Source organism: Cynocephalus volans, chromosome 6 (assembly GCF_027409185.1).
Source record: "Cynocephalus volans isolate mCynVol1 chromosome 6, mCynVol1.pri, whole genome shotgun sequence".
Taxonomy (NCBI): domain Eukaryota; kingdom Metazoa; phylum Chordata; class Mammalia; order Dermoptera; family Cynocephalidae; genus Cynocephalus; species Cynocephalus volans.
In genome coordinates, this window is record NC_084465.1 from 60,549,420 (window position 1) to 60,568,175 (window position 18,756).

Sequence of the window (18,756 nt, forward strand, 5' to 3'; positions counted from 1 at the left end):
ATTAATTCCTAGGTTACACTTGGCAAGTCCAGAAAATATAGGACTAAGAGTAAGGTGAATCAGCAGCTAAAAACATGATTTAGTGCTGTCTACTTTACTGCTTGTTGAGCGTGAAATGTTACGTAGAAAGATTCATGAGGATTAAATTAAAGAAACAGTAAGGAGAAGAGCCGTTCCAAAACTTAATGTATTTTTAAGAAAATAAGATTAGACTACATGGAATAAATATATATATATATATATATATATATATATATATATATTTTTTTTTTTTTTTTTTTTTTTTTTTTTTTGTCTTTTTCGTGACCGGTACTCAGCCAGTGAGCGCACCTGCCAGTCCTATATAGGATCCGAACCCGCAGAGGGACGTCGCTGCGCTCCCAGCGCCGCACTCTCCCAAGTGCGCCACAGGGTTGGCCCTGGAATAAATAATTTTTAAACTAGTATTCTCCCTCCTGAAGCTCCAAAGTGTTTTTATAGTGCCAATTATCACATAGTGGTGAGTACCCTCAAAATGATTTTCCTTAGAAACAAAGGGAAAATCAATTTTCCTGGTACAAGAAAAGTAGGCCATTAATATACTTGTGACTCCTCCCTGAAACAGAGAGGCATTCTAAGAAGTACATGTCTACACAGAATCTAATATTTCCTCATCAAACGAGTCATTTTTCTATGGTGTAATTGGAAATTGTACACTGTACTTTAAGGAGGGAAATAAATTTAGAAAATATTTAGATATCATTTATATGAGCATAGTCTAAAATGCCATGTCTGAAAATAAAGCCATATATAGAGAAGATGTCTAGCCCAAGGTAGCACTAGTCTTTAATTCCTTGTCAGAATTTACTTCGCTATCATTGCCTGTGCACACAAACCACACATGCACACACACACAGAATGTTTGAGTAAATTCAATTGGAAGAGCATAGATAGCCACCAAACAGACAGAAATTTTCAAAACTACAATACTAAATACATAGTTTGAAAAAAAAATACAACCTGTACCTGCAGCGTGGGAGTATTAAGAGTGTAACAATTTGAGGAGACTCCCCGAAAAAAGACACTATCATAAAAAAGAAAATGTGGCTAATAGGGAAACAATTAGTCAACAAATATTTATTAAGTACCTATTATGACCAAAATGAGATTCAGGGCATACAGTAGGGGCAGAAAAAATGTTAAAATACACACACAAAGTTTCACGAAAATTTGCAAAGTTGAGGGTGCTCCAAAAATCAAACTTGAAATTCTAGAGTAGAGTTTACCACAATCATCAACTGAGTGAAAAGTCTATTCCTTCATTTAACAAATTAATTCAGATTTAAGATTTTAAATATATACTGAGGACTTCAAAAAGTTCATGGAAAAAAAGAGTTGAAAAATAATATAAATTCTTCCATGAATTTTTTGAAGTACCCTCATCTAGTCTAATGCTCTGTGGAGACACTGCTGGATGCTGTGAGGTGACAAAACTAATGATATGTCATAATAACAGATGACAATTATTAACCAACTGCCCTGTACTAAGATCTCTGCTATAACATTACATGGATTATCTGGCTTAATACTACAAAAACTCTAGGCAGATACTATGATTCCCATTTTACAGAAGAGAAAATGGAGGCCCTGCAAGATAAAATAACTCACCCAAGTTCACGTAGTTAACAAGTCAAGAACTGGAATTCAAAACTTACTTTCTTACCCCAGGCCTATTTTGTTTTCTGCTACGCTGTATTGTCTCCCAATTTACATTTGCTTGTTTCATTTTGTTTTGGTTTTTGCTGGGTTTCATTTCATTCAACAAATATTTTCTGAGCTCCAAGTAGAAGGACATACTTTGGAAAAGAAGGGGAACAATGACCAGTGAAAGGGACTCCACAGCCTTGTTTTCTCTCCACCCCCAGACACACACAGTCCCCTCTGAGAGGCACAGAAATGCAAATGAAAGAAATCAACTAAAACATTCTTTATAATTAGTGAGGACTAAGGAAAAAAATTTGAGAAACAGAAAAATCTATGAAGCTGACAGATTTATTACCAAGCCAAGAAATAAACACCCAGTCTGAAAATGTGAGGGAAATATATATCCTGGAGCCTGATTTCAGTGAACATCACAGTCTGTAAAACTAAATACAGTGGCAATAACATGGATTCATGAATAGCCGGCACGGAGGTGAATAGCATTTATGCTTGTTAAAGCTGAAAGGCTGATGTTTCTTTTCTCCTACAACCTAACTACTTCCCATTGTGAAAACCAACTGGTAAACATGTCCAGAAACTAGTAAAAATTTGAAATGTTTTTACCCAGCTGAAGTAGTAATGGTTCATCTTTATGTAAGAAACTTGGCATTTTATGCACTGGGACATTTATCCGTAATAAGTACAATAGCATGAAACTGAAGGGGTTCAGGGATTGTAAATTTTAAACAAACTAAAAATAGGAGAAGCAAAGTGACATACTGGTGATTCCAAAGACTCATTCGGTTGGGTTGCTCTGAGAAAACGACATCTCATGATTCTCTGACCTGGGTGCTTCCCCATAGACAGGAATCCTGCTGTCTTGATTGCATGAATTTATACTTCTTTTCAACAACTAAAGAGCCGAAACATGAGTCTTGTGGGTCTCTCTCTAATTTGTGATTTCTGCTAAAGTAATTAATGGACATAAAAAATGAATAGATATCACAGATCTGTCCCTCCATCTGGTGGAGGCTGTTTCTTTTGATTGTTAATAAGACATAGCAGATAGATTATTAGTAATATTTTGTATTTTGCTTAACAGTTTCAATGCACCATGTGTTAGTGAATACAACATAGTGGCAACTGCTTTCCCAAAATATGTCAAATACATGCCAATTTGAGAGATGGCAGTACAAGGTCAGAAACAGTTGGAATTTGTGTCTACCTCAAGGAGAAAATGAGGTCTGGAGAATATAATTAACTGTTTCTATTTTGAAACATCTTATTTTTCTGAAAAAGCAAAGACCCTCTACATGCTGATGCATTAATCCCAGTGATTTCTGTCGAGTCCAGATAAACTGGTGACCAGGCCATACCTAAATTTAGAATTGATACGGAGTCAAGACATGGGACTTAAATTCCTAACACTACTTTTCCATAGACTTTGCTCAAGGCCTGCCCTTGGGGAAAATGTTTTGAGGAATGCCAAAATCTTTACTTCCCCCACCTCCCAAAAAATCTCTTCCAGTACCTGCTTTGGTTCATTAAACTCCCCAAATTTTAAACTAAAGTATTTCATCCAAGAAGTACAAAAGAACATATATTTCTAGGTCCACATAGTGTGCTAACCCTCTAACCTCCTCTGAATTTATAGGCTAATTTCTCAGAAAAGCTAGCTTTTCCCAGTTTGGTGGGGAGTAGGTAGAGTATGTAGTTAATAATTTATGAATTTTTGCCTACTTCACGATTTTGCCTAAGACAAGCCCTTTTGAGCTATAATTTTCTGAACACTCATAATGCAATAATTTGACAGGAAATAGACCCTCTGTAGTTATTGAACAAATGAAACATTGGTAGGAAAAAGTTTGAGATGTAACAGAGTGCTCAACCTCTCCACTTTTTCTTCTTCTAACATCTTAACTTTGTGTTTGTTATGTGATGTAGGAAGGAAGCTGGTAGTTTCAGGTATTTTCCTCAGATGGAAAGGTTGAAAAGGTAGGGAAGAGTGAGGAAGTTGAAGGACAAAGTCAGAGCAGCTCTCCTCTCTCTTTCCTTCCCATCCATCTGCTTACCTCTGCTGTAAAAAGTGTTTGTCAAATTATTGCCCAGAAGAGCCTGCATCAGAATCACTTTGAAGTTTACTTAAAATGAATAATTCTGGGACAGAGGTATCCCAGACTTATCAAAACAAAAATTGCTGAGATTGGAGTTTAGAAATCCACATGCTTAATTATCTTTAGATTATTCTTGCACACATTCCAGTTTGAGAAACATTGCTGTCTTAGTCTGCATGGGCTACTATAACAAAATACCATAGACTGGAAGGCTTACATGGCAAACATTTATTTGCGGCAGTTCTGGAGGCTGAGAAGTCCAAGATCCAGGTGCCAGCAAAATTGGTTCTTCGTGAGGGCCGTGTTCTCAGCAAGCCACCTTTTTGCTGTGTCCTCACATGGCAGGAAGAAAGAGAGAGCTCTGGTCTCACTCTTCTTATAAGGACACTAATCCTATCATGAGGGCCCCACGCTAATGACCTCATCTAACCCTGATTATTCCCCAAAAGTCCTATCTCCAAATACCATCACATTCAGGGTTAGAGTTCAGCATAAGAATTTTGGAGGGATACAAACATTCAGTCTATAACAATTACACATAGAAAGATGGTCCTACAGAGAACATCCAATGAATTGCTTGTACCGAATTATTCCCCACAGCAAGACTATTCCAATTGGATTAACCAGTCATCTAAGATAAATTCTACCAGCCTGAGAATTAATTAATTAATTAATTAATAAGTTCAACAAATAAAGCTTTGAGTTGTACGAATAGATTGATTTTCTAGAAACTTCATATTGTTTTCATTGCAAAGCAATTTTTCTTCCACTACCTATCATAAATTTCCATAATATACAGAAACACATACAATACATATATCTTTTGGATTGTCTCATTAGGAAATTTTCCTCATTTTTCATGTTTTATCCTATATTTTATAATTGTGATATTGAGATATTAGAAAGAGAAGCTACTGGCATTTGAAGAGCATCATTAATGAAAACATTAATTCTAAGAATAGAAACTCTTCTGGATTCAGATAACTGCACACTTAAAACTCAACTTGTCTTTATAGCTATGCCCTTGTGAGCTAGGGATGTGGGGAAACATTGTTTTCTCGCAGTTCTCCTCATTGCCCTCTGCATCTGCAGAGCAAGGGGAAACCTCATTTGCAACTTACACATTCTCCAGTCAGCTTCTACTTCGTTCAAGTGAATGGTTGCTTAGCTGGAGCTGGCAATTCTCACAAAAACTGCCAAAGATAGTTTCCTAAGCAGTGTTCAGAGCCACATGGGGAAAATGCTGAAGACGGAATGAGGGGTGGGCAGCAAGGAGTGGGGGAGGCTCAGAGGGGGCCACCAGCTTCACCTCCTAGGGGGTCTATGATACCTCTTTGAGTTCACTCCAATTCCACCCTGGATAACCCACTTCATGAAGAGAAAAGCAGGAAAAAACAGGCCACACCACCACTCTCCCAAGCTTAAAAATGTTTCAGTTTTTAAAACTCAGGTATCTCAGGCACAAAATGTTAAACTGTCAGAAGTGATACTGTGTCTCCAGCAGATCCTGGCTTTCCTGGCCTCTGTGATGGTTATGCTACTTCTACCTGATGATAGCTCTTCTGCTAACTCAGCAGGCTCCATATAGCTAAAACCAAGAGCCCATCTCCGCCTCAAACTAGCTCCTTCCTTCTTATTTTTAGATTGTAGGAGCAGCACAATTATTTTCTCAGAAAATTGTTCAAAATCTTGGAATTGCCTATGACATTTCCCTTCTGTCTGTGTTGATTCCCCCTTCATAACTTAAGTAGTATGGTAACTTCTTTTCTCTGCACCACTGCCAGAACCTTAGCCCAGGTTACCATCGCTCTTCTCTCAGTCTTCCTTAACAGTTTATTGCCTCCACTGTCTCCCCTTTATCAACTATTTACTTACCAGATATTTAGTGAGTGCCTGCTGTGTACTGAGTTACCATTCTAGAGATATTACAGTAGTGAACAACAATAAAAATTTAGAAAGATTTCTATTCTCATTCAGCTAACGCCAAATAGTGAGGGTCAGACAATAAACAAGAGAACTAAGGTGCTATGAGAAAATATGATGGTATGATATTTTTAAAAATGTGGAATAAGCTGAAAAAGGCAACATCACTACAAGATTAAGCTCGATGAAAAACTGACTTTTTTCATTCCTTTCCCAGGTTTTAAAAGCATTTAATATAAACTCATCACTGAAAAAGAACTTCTTAGCATGCCCATTGGCCTTTTACAATTAAGCCCCCAATGTATCTTTTAAAACTCGACTTGTCTTTATAGCTATACCCGTGTGAGCTAGGGATGTGGGAAAACATTGTTTCCCCTCCCCACATGGTGAAGAGGCTGAGTGTGCTAGCTCAGATCTGTCTTCCTCAATACAAAAATCTGCTCTATCCAGACCTTTCTGTTGCACTCAAGATAGACCCTGAGAACCTTGGCAATTGTATCTTCATTTAGAACATATTTTCTTTCTCCTTTTTACAAACCTAAATTTAAGTCAAATTTCAAAGTCCTACTTCTTCTAAGTTCAAACAAATGATATTTTCCTCTGTTCCACCTTAACCAATTTTTATCCAAAACATCCATATAGTCCTCATCAGATGTAGGCCTGAATAGTGAAATTTTGTTCTGGCATGAGTAGTAAGTAGTCCTGTGGTTTTTGAATGTTTGTCCCCTCCAAAATTAATGTTGAAAATTATTTCCTCATGTTGTACTATTGAAAGGTGGGGCTTTTAATTGGGCAGGGCCCTCATGAATGGATTAATGGGTTAATGGATTAATGGATTATTGTGGGAGTGGGACTGGTGGCCTTGTAAGAAGAGGAAGACAGACCTGAGCTAGCACACTCAGCCTCCTCACCATGTGAAGCCCTGCCCTGTGACTCTGCAGACAGTCCACACCAGCAAGAAGGCCCTCACCAGATATGGCCTTAGATTTTGGACTTCCCAGTCTCTAGAACTGTAAAAAATAAAATTTTTTTCTTTATAAGTTATGTAGTTTCAGGTGTTCTGTTATAAACAACAGAAAGTGAACTAAGACAGGTAGGCAGAATAATAACTTGTAGAATGAAATCAGAAAGCAAATTTATTTCCATTTCTCACTGCCCCTTTAAAACGTATTCAGTAAAATACATTGCACTTGTGTAATAAAACAATAAACCTTAACTTGGCAGGCAGTCTCCATTCAAAAATTAGTCTGCATAAACCAATATAATCGTTGAAACTTTGAACATTAAAGTGAATCTTTTCTCTATCCCCAAAGGAGCTTATTTAAGGTCAGAAGCTGAAAGAAAGCTCAAATACCTCTGACACTGTACTATCATCCACCCTTCTTTCTTACTCTTACTAACTCTAACTCTGACTCCTCCCGAGCTAAAGGTGGAGGATCAGCACAAGCAGGATGGTTATGGGGAAAAAAAGTTCTCACCTGATAGGTTTCACATTTTCTGGGTCCCCAGATTTTTAAGGCTAACTCTCTTTCTGACTCTGTGCGTGTGTCTGTGTGTGTGTGTCTGTGTTGTGTTTTGAGACTTTTCATTGCTGAAGGTCTCTCACCTCAGTTTCCTTGACACAAATTTTCTTTGGTCTGACCACACCTCCTCAGTTCTTACTCTTTCAGCAGTACACTCCACCTAGACTCATATTTTTGAGTTCCCATTTTCCCTTCAGTTCTCTCACATGGGCTGGGTTTCTTTCACTTGTGGCTGTTAATCCACAGGAAACATTCACACATTGTTGCAGGAAAAATCCTAGGCATGTGGACCAGTCCAACGCAGCAATATCTCTTCTTTACTGCTCCACTACCAAAACATCTAATCAGCTGGTCCTTCTCCCATCCTCTATATTTCCCAGCCTGGGGTCAGACCTAGCCCATTTTGTGATGCTATGTTCTTTGGTGCACATAAGCATTTTCTGATATGCTCTTCTGTTGGAACATACTTGGGCCATAGGACACAGCAGAATGTAATGCATTCACTTGCTTAGATATCTGTTGTTTCCTCCTTGGCTGTGAATACCAGGATTTAGCAAAGTGCCTGGGTACTAGTGTACCAATAGATGCTTGTTGAATGTATGACTGTAGTAATACAATTGTGTTAGTCTGTTTTCTGTTGCTGTAACAGAATACAACAGACTGGGTGATTTATAAAGAAGATACGTTTATTGGGCTCATGGTTTTGGAGGCAGGGAAGTCCAAGAGCTTGGCACCTGCATTGGTGAGGGCCTTCTTGCTATGTTATAACATGGCAGAAGGCATCATGTGGTGAGAGGGCAAGAGCTTGAGTGTCAGCTCAAATCTCTCTACCTCTTCTTATAAACCACCAGTCCCATCATGGAAATGCCACACTGATGACTATATCTTATCCTAATTATGTCCCAAAGGCCCAACCTTTAATCAACATATGAATTTGAGAATTAAGTTTCCAACACATGAAATTTTGGGAACATATTCAAATCATAGTAACACTCTAAGTAAAAAAGATTATGAATTTTTTTAATAACCCCCAAACATGTTTTTATATGTGGCTATCTGTATAAAGACTTACAGAAATCAATGAAATAATTTAAGATGTGTTTGAAATATTTATGTGTCTCCCTTACTAGAACAAGTTCCAAAAGGACAATTAACTTGTCTGCTCTTTTTAGCAGAGTCTATAATGCATGGAACATATAACAATATTTAGCACATATTTAATGAATGAAGAATGTTGCACTTTATTGTTACACTCTTAATTTTAATCCATAAATTGTACTATTTTCCTGGCGTCATTTTGGGTCTCAAGCAAAATAACTCCATATAAAAATTTTTTAACTTGACATTAAAAAGTGACATCAATTTCATGGAATAAATCTTTATTGCATGTCTTTGACTTTCAATGCAGTGGGCAAGGTACTGAGGAGGATAGAAAAAGAATAAGTCACTGTGCACACCGTAAAAACTTACTATAGGAGAAATGAGATATGTTCATATATAACTACATTAACAGGAACTTTCAGTAGCTCAGCTATGAGACCTCTGAGTGGATAATAATACTTCTGTTTGGCATAACTGTAGAAGATACCACAGAAAATTTGCTTCTGTTCTGGACCTTGAAAAATTGTTAAGATTTCAAGAGGAGAATGCCATTCTAGACTTATGCAAAGCTAAAGAAACAGTGTGTGGTATTTATTTGGAGAGTAGCATGTGATCTGGCTTAGTTTAAGATTAGGGTGTATGGTGGTCAAAGGTAGAAGGCAAAGCTCTAAAAGCACATGAAATAGTAGCTAACATTTCTCCTTAGGCAGAGGGAAACCTCTGAAGGCATTTGAGCAGAGGCATCTGAAAGCACAATGTGAAGATAAATATAAGGAAATAAAGGTTTGGGAAGCAGGGAGATGAGTTGGCAACAGTCCAGGTGAGAGATAATGATGGCCTAAACTAGGGCAGAGGCAATGGGAATAGAAAACATGGAATGAATCTTATAGACATGAAGATGAATAGTGCCTGATAGGTAGGAATTAGCTACTGGGTGAAGAACACCAGCCAAAACAATTAAGCTAATCATTTTCCTTCTACAAAAGAAAAGGTCGTGCTTTATCAAATTCCTTGTTTAATAAAGAAAAAGGAGGGGTTTCAAAAAGGCTATTTTTCAGCAATTTGGGTCAAAGGAAAATGCAACAATCAAAATACCAACTATGAAAACAAGATTTAGAAATAAAGTCAATATTTTCTATGTGGCTATTGTTTGATAGCATTATCCATAGACGGTAGGTTAGGCCACCATTGTATCTTCCCAGGGCTCTGCAAGAGCCACCCGCTAGCCTCCTTGACTTTTCTCTTACCCCTCTAAGTTTATCCACCCAGCTATAGCCAAAATTATCTTTCAAAAATACAAATCTGGTCATGTTAATCTCTGTTTAAAACTCTCCAAAGGTTTTCCATTGCTCTCGGGATAATCAAAACATGGTTAAATGACTCACTGTGGTCTACATATATGTCCAGCTTTGTGTTTTCCCCTCACACTTTTTGTTCTATTCAAACCGAACGGCTTGCATGCTTTGCCCTCTCTCTCCCCAGGCTTTCCCGTAGACTGTGTAACTTCCCAGTGCACTACTCCACTTCAAACCCTTCTTCAGGGTGCAGTGTAAATTCTATACCACTTCTGACTGCCTACAGTAGGTCAGTTCTTGCTGCGATGTTCTCTCCAATCTCTCTGTACCTCCCTTATCACACTTTATTTTAAGTGCTAAACAGACAGAGACCTTGCCTTATTTGCAGCTAAATCTCTATTACCCAGCAAAGCAAGTAGTCCATAGTAGAAAGTCAATAAATATTTATTGAATAAACAGAATAGTGGTTAATTAAATCACTCTGGAGTTCATTTTTCTTATCATTGAAACTGGAGTATTGAACTCATTAAGATTTTTTTTTAGCCACATAATTTCTATAAGTAAACTTTGTCAATAGAGAAGGCAAGATTCAGCATCCCATGTCAGAATCAGTACCCTATTATGCTCAAAGAAAAATTGAGACCTATTCATAAATTTAAATTTTAATTGCTGCTGAGTGGCAAAGGCATTAATAACAGTGCTAGAAATATGTTTCCTTGTTCCTCAACCTGTCCTACTATGCAACCATTTCACCTGTTAACTTCATATTAAGCAGTGAGATATAAGTAACATGAAACAGAGGAAAACAACCATAAAAACTGAGAGTTGAATAAACTTCCCAAAAAAGTCAGCTTCCAGAAAGATTTACCTCTTCCCCCAAATCTCAAAAATAAAAGCACATTTCAGACATTATTCATAGAAGAGGATTTATAAATCTTATTTGATAATTCTAATTCTCACCACCACCAGTAAATAATACCCCTAAGGTGTTCCATTTAAGGCAAACTCAGTTACAACATTTCTCAAAATAAAATAAATGTGATTCACACATATTCTCTTCAGCATTTCTAGGAGAATAAGAAGTATATAGTGAATAACAATAATTTTATTGACTGCTTACTATATGCCAGGCAGCGACCTGTTTGCTTTATCTATATTAACTCATTTAATCCTTACAATAGCCCTACAAGGAAGGTACTATTATTATCCCCATTTTACAGTGGAAGAAACTGAGGCACTAACACACATTTACATAGTAGGTGTACAGCTAAGATTTAGACCTGGTGTTAGGCTTCAGAACTCTTTAACTTGACCAGTTGACTATACTCCCTCTCTTGGAAAGCATTATTATTATTTGGAACAACTTGGGGAAATTATTCCAAATTCAAAAATCACTTAGAACAACTATCTTACATTTCTTGATTCAAAAATGAAAAACGACTTAAAATCTAGTGACATTCTGAACTCTTTTTAAAAATTAAAAACACTAGTATAGTCAAATATTGGATTGATTTGCTAATTATTCAGCAGGATATATTTAATTGCTTGTGTTTCTTATTTTAGCATAAAGTTTTCTAATTTCATAACTTTAGAGTCAGCTGCAACTGAAAGAACCATATTCTAAGGACTTAGTTCTCTACAAACTACTTGTTCCTTTGATCTCCAGAATTTGTCCACTGCTTGAAGACAATGTTTTTAATCTTTATATAAAAAAGAGACAGGGAGAGATAATTTAAAGCAAAAAAGAAAAAAATTCACTTCCCTTATTTTCTGGGGAATAAAAAATTTAGTCTCAGATTCTTTTGTGTAAAATAAAAATAATTGATACACTGGTGAAACCATTGGTCAGGAAAGGAAACTGTCTTACTTTATTCCTTTATTTGTCCATCTAGCTATCAGAATATATGTATACACACACACACACACACACACACACACACACACACACACACACACACACACACACACACATATATGTAGCTAATCCTTGAATTGATTTATTAAGCTGAGTTTACAAGTTAAAAAGGAAGAGGTCCTGAGGAGATAAATTACAGGAATACAAATCAGGAGAGACAACTTTGAAAGAATAGTAATTTTGCTTCTTGAAACTGACCTTAAATCCCTAGGAGGAGAACAGAACAGCTTAAAGCACCCTTTTCTCTCTATTCAGAAATGATCATGAATTAATTGTGCAATTTGGCTGAACTTTGCTTTTTCTTGTATCCTAGGAGAAGATCTCTGAAAGACTGGGAATTTTTGCTTGTTTGTAATATAAACTAAATATCTAGATATAGTCCTTAACACCAAATGGGCTCATTAGAAAGCCCTAATTCCCAAAACAAAGAGGAAAGATGAACAAAGTAATCTATCAGCAAAAGAAAAAGGGAAATCTTTATTTTGATAATTTTGTTTTAAATAATCCCAAAGAAACATTCTTCATGACATCAGAAGTCTGACTGCAAAATCCAAACTTTCTCATCTATGAAGACATATAAAGCTTGTGTTTCACGTGGCTTCATTAGTTGCTTTGATTATAAAAGTACTTAGTGAAAATTATATTTATCGTTGAGTATCAACTAGACTACGCAGTTCTAGCAAAGAGGAGGTTTGAGCATTTGCTGAAAATTGCAACATTGCGAAGTATTAATTTTGACAGTAAAAATTAAAGCATTGGAATTCTGACTTAGATTGGATATTCCTATGCATGTGTATATCATTTCAGTTAGCTAGTTAGTATTGACCTTATGATGCTAATTCTATTGTTACTTTTCTTTAGTCATGCCATTTTTTATTTGTTCATTCAACAGGTGTCAATTGAACACATATATCAACCTTGATACTATGCTAGATACTGAGTATAGAATGGCAAGGAAAAAACAAAGATCTTAATTTACAACTTTAAAACTCTACTTTTTGAGATTAGGGAAAAAAAGTTAAGTGGCACCATGGTCCCTCATGAAATATTACAGGCAGAAATGCGTCACTAAAGTCTACAGGAGAATGGACTTCCTTGACTTTCCAGAAACCACGGACAGAGGCCTCAGAGTCACCCCAAAGTACCTCTCCTTTTTCCTTAGTAACTAGATTTGATTAATGTTTTTAAAAAGAAAAACATGATGCAATATAAGATACAATGATGACTACCAAGAGAATGTTCTGGGAGTCAAGTCCTTAATATCTTAGCACATGTAAAAATTTCTCCATTTACTTTAACTTAGTATATTTTTATACATTTATCCATTCTTCCCAGAAACATTTACTAAGCACCTGCTGTATATGCAGACCTTCTGTTAGGTGCTGGGGATCTGTAGATTGGACTTCAAGTATCTTATGGTCTTGTTGCACAGAACTTATAGTAAATAAGCTATGTGCAGCGTTTAACTTATTAATGATCATGTGCTCAGGATTTTTAAAAATTCAAGTTACTCAATGGAATATAGATTCAGAGAGCCATATTTTCTAATATTCTTTTATAAGGTTAGAAAAAAATTGTGTAATTAGGGAAGTAAAGTATTACTGGACAATTTTAAAAAGAAAAAGTATTCTGAGTCAAATGGCACTGGAAAATGTAAATGGGACAAATCCAAATTTTCCAGAATAAAAAGCATTTTTTGCTGCCAATATTGTAATGAAATTAATTGTGAGATGTGTTTTTTAAATGACATCAAAAAACATAAAACCAGTCAATAAGTCAAACAAGGCTGGAAACTACCATCAACTAGTAAATTGATTTATTGTCTATAATAATTCATCCAGAAAGCATAATAGGCACTTTCATAGTTTAATGTTTCTGTAGTTGAGATATAATTCAATTTATGTGCATATTTTGTATAATGCATTTTTTTTTCCAAAATGCTGTTCTTATATTCTTAGTAAATCTTATAATAAATGGTATCAGAGTTAAGGAAATATACTAGCTGCAACCACATTATCTACCTGTCTTATAAGCTGTATGTTCCAAAAATAATTGTAAATATCTTAACCAAATTTACTTAGAAATGCTTCATATCTTGCTACAAATGGAAAGATAAACTCTCCTCTTTCATTTATTTTCAAAATCCAAGATCACTTGCTTTGAAAACACCTATTACCAGAATGAGAAATTATTTCTCAATTCCTTTATTACTCCTGTTTTAAAATAAGAATGATGTCTTATTAATCTCTATGCATTTCTTGCAGGGAAAGCTATATCCTAGTCATTTCTGCATTGCCAGAATCTATGATAGTGCCTTAAAAATAGTAAGTGATTATTAAATGAATAATAAAATAATGGAGGAAGGAATGAAGAAATAAAGACCTTGGATACAATGAGCTCTCAATAAATATTTGTTGAATTACAATGAGCTGCTTACATTGACTGACAGGGTATATTACTATAGTTCAGTGATAAAGTCTTAATATTTTTCTATAGTGTTTGCCTTTGTAACACCAAGGTGAAATTAATAAAAAAATTATTTTAATATTTGATTTCATGTATATCTAAGGTTTACATATTAAAAAGAATTTTGTTATGACAGTCATTGCTCAAACATTCCTCTCATTTCCCCAAATATTTTTGATATTGTCTGTTAGAACATGACTGCTAAGTAATTAACTTTTTTAAAGATGAATTTTTGAAGCTATGAACTTCATATAAAACATAATCTTCAGTGATTTTTTTCTAAACATAATATTAAATTATTTTTTATGTATTTTTGCCGTAATACTTTAGTATCAGCACATCTAACCCCCAATACCTATGAGGGCCACCAAACCTAGCATTTGTTTCTAAAGAGAACTTATCCATTCAGATTTTTTGCTGTAGTTTCTCATTTGTTTTAGTTTTTGCCCTAATGAATTATAGCAGCACATTAAATTTAAAAACTGTCCCAAATTGGGGGCTAATTTAAAGAAATATATATTAGTGCAATTAATGAAAATGAAACAGTATATTTTTTGCAAATGCTCAATGACCTTTAACTAAAAATTCAAAATGTGTTTATAAGCTATTTTTTATCTAGCAACAGAGACCATTATATCAACAAGATCACTTGGCATATAAATGCAAATACAGAAGAATAGAGAATCTCAGACCAAGGCCTGGAGTACTGCTACTTATGGTCACACAAAGAAGGTCCAATCAAAAGATAGAGATAAGGAGTGGTTCATGATATAAAAGGCAAGCCAAGACAAAGCAGAAGAAAATTTTCCCAAAAGAAGGCAGTAGTAAACTGTATTAATGCTGCTGGGAGGGAAACTGGGAAAGAAAATTGATGGTACCAATGCATTTAGCATCCTGATTCTGAAAATTAATGGGATCTATGTGTTTAGTACCTTGAAAGCCACTGGAAGTTAATATGGAGTAGGGAGATAGAAAACTGTTTAGAGGAGACTGAGGAGAAAATTGGATTCAAGGAAGTAGAAATAGACCAGTGCTGATTTGCATAGTTTTGCGTTAATGGTGGGTAAAAAAGAATGGAATGATACCTGGACGGGCACGTGGATCAAAAGAGAATCTATACATATTTCTTAAATTTGACTGAATTATACGTCTTATAATTTTTTGAAGATGAGATTGAAGAAGTAGTCTTGGGCCCAGATCAAAAGTCCTAATAGATCTTGTTAAGAAGTTCTCTTTTTTATATATGTAAGATTTTAGGCGAAGAGTAATGGTAAGCCATTTAATTCTCTGCCATAGGGAGCTTATTATCTAGTGAGAGAGACAGAGATTAATCAAATGTTTCAAAGAAATATGAAATTGCAACTATGATACATGCTAAAAATAAGAGATATACAATGCTGTGGGAACATATAGTAAGAGGGTTTGATATAGAAGTCAGGCTTCCATGAAAAAAAAAAATGACAACTAGAAAATCAACAAGATTTAACTAAATGAAGAGGAGAGGAAATCAAGTTGTATTCAGTGGGATCAGCAGAAGCATAGATCCTGTGAAAGTAGAAATCATGGCTCCTGTGAGGAACTGAAAGCTCAATGTGGCTGGAATATCAAGAACAGTGAGCAGCACTGTGTGTATTGAGGGCTGTCCTTATCCTAAGGACCATGAGAAATCGTTCAAGTACTTAAAGCAGAACTGGGGTCATCTGTTCGTGTTTCCAAAAAAAGAAATACACCCTCCCTAGAATGGAGAATGGATGGGAGTTCAGAGGTCAGAATGGACATAGGTGGCCAATTATAGGACTTCTGCAATTGTGTAGAACACAGAAGATGGTAGCTAGAATAAAGCTGGCAGATGTTGAAATGATGAAAAGCAGATAATTTAAAGAAAAATTTTAGTAATTAAAAATTGGTAATGTATGGGTTATGGATATTAGATATCATCTTGATGCCTGAACAATTCTTCAGGACATATTCAACAGATCAATTGGGCACACAATCAATGAGCATTTATTGAGTGCCTACTATGACATCAATATATCATTCGTTTTACAGAAAGCCTAAAAATATTTATGTATTAGAAGCAGAGATCAGATTCTAGACATTGTTTATCTCAATTGTTTTGACATACCAAAAAGAAACAAGCCATTGTTGATGACTATCCATTGTGTCTTAGAAATTTTGGAACAAAGAATGCATTCAGAAGCTACTCAAGGCTCATCCAAAAGAGATGACAAAATCATCTCTACCCAGTACAGCCTGCACAACTCTGGTGCAAGCAAATGAAGGCTGCATTTGGCTGAGAAGCCCATGGAGGGTCACCAAAACAACCACAAAATTCAACTATGTACTCACCCCCTCTTGTGTGCTAGTAAACTCAAAGTCACACAGGTTAATTTCATTCTTAATTGAACCTCCTAGGATAGATGATGAGTGCCGGCCTTAGCCTTGGAGGGTCTGACCAGCATCATTCAAACACCAATCAAGCAAACTGCTTTTACAATGTTATAAAGATGAGCTTTCTTGTTTCTCTTTCTCAACTCTCTGAGAGGGATAGCTAAGACTAATTTAAGTTTTAGAATACAAGATTTTTATTCTAGATATCATCATTAACTGTGGTAGCTGTGAAAGTCTGCTTAGAAAGGTACATTTTTCATTAGTCAAACTATTACCTGATACATGATAAAATCTGTCTTTTAGTTCTGTTTTCTTCCACCAAATTGAATATATTTGAGAAAGAAAACATAGTGAGATAGATAAGCACCACACTTGGGGCTGGGAGAACATGCTACGAATCCCAATTCCATCACTTATAAGATGTACTATCTTGAAAGGTGTATTAAATTTCTCCAAACCTCAATATACTATCTACCTCACAATGTTGCTCAGATCATGGAAAGTAATAAATGTAAAAATACCTACTAAGTTCTGGCACTAGGTAGGTGCTCAATAAATGTTCACTGAATCTTACAAAGGCTGAACCAAGTCTGCACCTAGAATAATATCCCCTGACATAAATTTCTTGTTCTTTGCTTCGATAGTTATAATACCCCACTATAAATCGCACTAATTCAACTCTCTTTTTACAATCCCATATGGATATTAATGAAATACATCAATTAATCAAATGATTCCTACTTATCTTTATGGAGTTTTCTTTATAGACCCTACTGTGAATTTTATAGTTTTCTCTATAAATCATATGTTATATTTCTTCTGTTTATGAAGACTGTATGTGCAATCTAAAATTAAAGAAATGAGGATTTTATATAAATCTTCATCTGGTATAAGGAAGCAAAATAAGCAAAACAATGCAGAAAATTTCCTGGTTTCTTTCATACTAAATTGCTGTAGCTTTAATAACTTCTGCACTGCAATGATTATGAAACTAACGCATATTTTTAAATGTTAACTCAGAGTGTCAGACATTTACTTATATTTGGCAAAATCTTAGGAAGAACAAGTTTGAGGGATACATGATAATGTTGGCTGTTAGACATATTTTCTGTCATTCACATTTTGTGAGTACTCTTACCCTCTAATCATTTTTATCTAAACTCTATCGTAATCTTAACTTTCTGAGAGCCTTGAAGTTAGAAATAAGAACTTAATGTTAATTACAGGAGCAAGTTGAAATGTATTTTACAAAAGCACAAGATATTGAAAGTCAGATAAGCCCTTAGAGGTTTTAAGCCTTACTTAATAAGAAGAGAAATCTAGGATAAAATTTTGGGAATTAATAGCCCATTTTATAGAGAAAATCTTGCATCTCACGCCACAGAAAATTATCTGATTAGTTTTCCTTTTCTCTATATCAACTCCAGAAAATATCTTACTCATAGAAGCAATTGGAAAAATACTTCAAGAAATCATACTGCTTCTTTACAACCAGAAACATGACTCCATTCACAAAACATTGCCTCTCTCAAGCTTAACACATTAACCTTAAGAAAATTAAAATAGTCTCTTTAGAACTTATATATGTAATCATGGAATATGGTTATGGTATTTTATTGCCTAAAGCCTGGGCATTGTTCATTGAGGGGGTTTATATTTAAAAGTGGATATCCCTCTCTGGAAGTTACTGAAACCGAGCTTGGTCTTTTGAAGCCAGCTTTTTTTCTTTTTTGAATTATTCACATTCCCCAAAATAGCTCTTCACATTTCAGAACCCTTTATTTCATAATGACTTGTAGTATCCAAACCAGCCATTGTTTTTTTCATGAGAAAATTGGCTTGTTTATGAAACACATCTTACCAAAAAGATAGATTGAGGCTCTGATGAGCTTAATGATATTTCATCAGGGCAAATTAGGAAACTAATTTGGAGACGCAGCCCCTGGTGAGCATGCTCTTACCTTTCTCATGACTTCTGTTTATTCCATATGGATACCTGTTCCTGGCAAGTTACCCACTTAGTGAATTTCTTGCCAAAATTCACATCAGATATTTTGTTGTATAACTTAACTACCCAGAATAAATCTTTGACGCTAAGGTTGTCATAGGAGACTATGAAATAATATGAGTAGGAACATTTATATAAAGCATATTTCTTTCCGGAAGTTTGATTTCAGTTTCTAGCTCAGTACCTCTGACAGGAAGGAGGCAGCAGGAAGCAACTTATCAAATCGAAGACTCGTGGATCTTCTCTATTGCAAATGTCAAAATCTCTCAAAATTATTTTGTAAAATCACTGATGTACTACCTATAACCAGGTAACTAACAATGCAGAACTTGCACATCTG